Below are 4,248 nucleotides of genomic sequence, written 5' to 3' on the forward strand. Positions count from 1 at the left end.
ATGAGTCTGGCAATTTAAAACCTTAAGATTGACATCACCTGGTCTTTCCAGACAATAATTGGGAACAATTCATGACACTGTAAGGTCTCAGCTTTCCAAAGGGGTCGGTGCATCCTATAAACTTTGCAGGGTGCCCAAACTTTTGCAGACTAAATCTTTTTGTTTTCTGTTCTTTTAATTTTCTGTTTTGAAAGTGTAATTAATGTTAATAAAATAAAAATGTTTGTATACAAATGTCTAATCTGTCATTTGATGCCTTTTGGATGTATTTCCATCTTTTCTTGCCTTCTTTATGTACATTAATACAAATTTTTACCTGGGGTGCCCAAACTTTCAAACCCCACTGGGTGGTGTGTGTGTGGGTGTGTAGGTAATGTATGAGTATGTATGTATGTATGGTAGTATGTATGTAGATAGTATGTATATATATATATATATATATTATATATAATTATATCTATATACATACACACGTGGTGTGAAAAGGTGTTTGCCCCCTCCTCATTTCCTGTTCTTTGCATGTTTGTCACACTTAGTGTTTCGGAACACAAACCAATTTAAACAATAGTCAAGGACAACACAAGTAAACACAAAATGCAATTGTAAATGAAGGTGTTATTATTAAAGGTGAAAAAAAATCCAAACCATCATGGCCCTGTGTGAAAAAGTGATTGCTCCCCTTGTTAAAACATACTATAACTGTGGTTGTCCACACCTGAGTTCAATTTCTCTAGACACACCAGGCCTGATTATTGCCACACCTGTTCACAACAAGGCATCACTTAAATAGGAGCTGCTTGACACAGTAAGGTCCACCAGAAGATCCTTAAAAGCTACACATCATGCCGAGACCCAAAGAAATTCAGGAACAATTGAGAAAGAAAGTATTGAGATCTATCAGTCTGGAAAGGGTTATAAAGCCATTTCCAAAGCTTTGGAATCCAGCAAACCACAGTGAGAGCCATTACCACAAAGACGAAGACATGGAACAGTGTTGAACCTTCCCAGGAGTGGCCGGCCGCCCAAAATTACCCCAAGAGCGCAGCGACGACTCATCCAAGAGGTCACAAAAGACCCACAACAACGTCCAAAGAACTGCAGGCCTCACTGCCTCAGTTAAGGTCAGCGGTTCATGCCTCCACCATCGGTAAAAGATCTGGCAAAAATGGCCTGCATGGCAGAGTTCCAAGGAGAAAACCACTGCTGAGCAAAAAGAACATCAAAGTTGTCTCAATTTCTCCACAACACATCTTGAAGACTTTGGGACAACATTCTGTGGACCGATGAGACAAAAGTGGAACTCTTTGGAAGGTGTGTGTCCAAGTATATGGCATAGAAGGAACACTGCATTTCATAAAAAAAACATTATACCAACAGTAAAATATGGTGGTGGTAGTGTGATGGTCTGGGGCTGTTTTGCTGCTTCAGACCTGGAAGACTTGCCGTGATAAAAGGAACTATGAATTCTGCGTCTACCAAGAGATCCTGAAGGGAGATGTCCGACCATCTGTTCGTGTACTCAAGCTGAAACGAACTTGGGTTCTGCAGAGGACAATGATCCTAAACACAACAGCAAACTCACCACCGAATGGCTGAAGAAAAACAAAATGAAGACTTTGGAGTGGCCTAGCCAAAGTCCTGACCTGAATCCTATTGAGATGTTGTGGTATGACCTTAAAAAGGCTGTTCATGCTCGAAAACCCTCTAATGTAACTGAATTAGGACAATTCTGCAAAGATGAGTGGGCCAAAATTCTTCCAGGATGCTGTAAAAGCCTCATTGCACGTTATCGCAAACGCTTGGTTGCAGTTGTCGCTGCTAAGGGTGGCCCAACCAGTTATTAGGTTTAGGGGGCAATCACTTTTTCACACCGGGCCATGATGGTTTGGATTTTTTTTCACCTTTTAATAATAAATGTAAATGTGCTGTATTTATATAGCACTTTTCCAGTCTTAACAACTGCTCAAAGTGCTTTTACATCTACAGGAAACATTCACCATTCACACACATTCATACACTGTGGCCGGGGCTGTACAAGGTGCCACCTGCTCATCAGATAAACATTCACACACAGATGCGCAGCACCGGGGGCAACTCGGGGTTCAGTGCCTTGCCCAAGGACACTTCGACAATGACTGCAGGGGCGGGGATCGAACCACCAACCTTCCAATTGGCAGGCAACCGCTCTACCACTGAGCCACAGCCGCCCCATAATAAACACCTTCATTTACAAATTGCATTTTGTGTTTACTTGTGTTGTCCTTGACAATTGTTTAAATTGGTTTGATGTTCCGAAACACTTAAGTGAGACAAACATGCAAAGGAACAGGAAATGAGGAAGGGGGAAAACACTTTTTCACACCACTGTGTATATGTATACATACATACATACATACATACACACACTACTGTGCAAATGTCTTGGGCAAGTGTGAAAAAATGCTGTCAACTAAGAATGCTTTCATAAAGAAATATTTTGTATCAATTTACAAAATGCAAAATGAGCAAACAACAGAAAAATCTAAATTACATTAATATTTGGTGTTACTACCAAATCTGTGCATATCATCAAAGACAAGGCTGTCAAAATGAACTGCCTGGATAATTACCGGCCTTTAGCTCTGGCCAGTATTTTATCCAAGGTCTTGGAGAGGATTATACTGAATAGACTGGAACAGTTTGTCCTGATGTCTGACAACCAGTTTGGCTTTAAACCTAAAGATGGCACGGATATGTGTATTTTTGCCTTAAAGGAGATCCTAGATTTGTAGAACAGTCATAACTCCACAATTTTTATGTTTTATTGATGCCTCTAAAGCTTTTGTGTAAAGGGCTCAGATTTTGACATTAACTACTGTTAGAAATATTATTACCAAAAGATGACAAACAATCACTGGAATTACTTTTAAAAGTTTACTTTGTTAAAGTAAGGAGTTTTGTTGCAAGGAGTCAATAAAGTCACTGTGATGAGTGCAGAAATTGACTGAGGAGCAAACTCAGCAGCCTCCACTTTATACATTGAAAGACACCTCCCATCTCCATGGCCCTAAAAAGCTGTGCTATCTCAAAGGCAATTAAAAACTCAAGATGGCATAGCAACAGGAGAAAAGGGGAGAAACCTGGCCTTGAGTGTCTTAAGATAGCTGGGAAGGTATGTGACCCTGGGCCATTCAGACAAAGATGGCTATTAGAACACACAAAAAGTAAGAGACATTTAGTTTAACAGTTACATTTTTCCAACATTTTCCCTCTGGTTTAAACTCAGTGTCACAACTGAATGTGTATATTTTCAAAGCATAACAGAATTTTATGGATATATATTTTCAAAGTCTAATATAATATTGTTTAAGATGGCACACTGTGTCATCATCAATATATTCTTTTGATTTTCAATTTCAGTCAGCTTTTTAGACATAAGAGTCCTTGTTGTCTCCATCTTGTGACACTTCTTGATACGTTTTTATTGAGCATCGTTTCAATCCATCTCTGCATAAGTTCTCTTAGACATTGGACACAGCAGCAACCGCAGACCACCAGGATAGACACTGCAACGGCGAGTGTTCAATTTGAATGGGTCCTATGTAGAATGTAGCTATGTAATTGTTAACATTAGCTTGTTGTTCAGTGTGCTTCATCCATTTTAAACAGTAACAACTTGATTTCCCTTCAGTTGTTAACCCTTTTGTGAGACAAAAGACATGAACAGATTAATTATACACTGAACAATCTCTGTTGTTCAGGGTTAAATTAATCAATTAATAAAAAGTTTAATTTGATAAAAATACATCTTTGATTATGAGCTATCTGTTATTACTTATCACACACAGTGTCTTTTTATGTTTAAGGTAAAGTGTGTATTTTACAGGCTTCATTCCAAAAAATGTACTGACGTTTATATCTGGCTATTTACACTGATTGTACTAAGTTATTTTTAACAGCACTCTCGATCTGCTGTTTGTATCAACTTTTCATCAATCCAATTGATTCAGTGGCAGAACTGAATTATAAAAGATTATTTAAAAAAGTTGCCTATGTTATTGGTACTCAAAAAGAGAACAGTTGAATGTACTATTCCGTCAAGACACTGAACCCCGAGTTGCCCCTGATGCTGCGCAATGGAGTGTAAATGTGTTTAAGGGTGTATCTGATGAGCAGGTGGGATCTTGTACGGCAGCCTCGGCCACAGTGTGTGAATGTATGTGAATGGTGAATTGTTCCTGTATGATGTAAAAGCGCTTTGAGTAGTTG

At 38.9% G+C, this 4,248-nt stretch overlaps 1 protein-coding gene across 3 annotated transcripts in view; it reads left to right on the plus strand.

The window, feature by feature from the left end:
- ppm1f (protein phosphatase, Mg2+/Mn2+ dependent, 1F) overlaps window positions 1–4,248 on the plus strand; it is a 134,884-nt gene that overhangs the window by 44,395 nt on the left and 86,241 nt on the right. The gene's annotated exons all lie outside the window — the stretch shown is intronic.

This window comes from Etheostoma spectabile, unplaced genomic scaffold (genome assembly GCF_008692095.1).
Source record: "Etheostoma spectabile isolate EspeVRDwgs_2016 unplaced genomic scaffold, UIUC_Espe_1.0 scaffold342, whole genome shotgun sequence".
In the NCBI taxonomy this organism is placed as follows: Eukaryota; Metazoa; Chordata; class Actinopteri; order Perciformes; family Percidae; genus Etheostoma; species Etheostoma spectabile.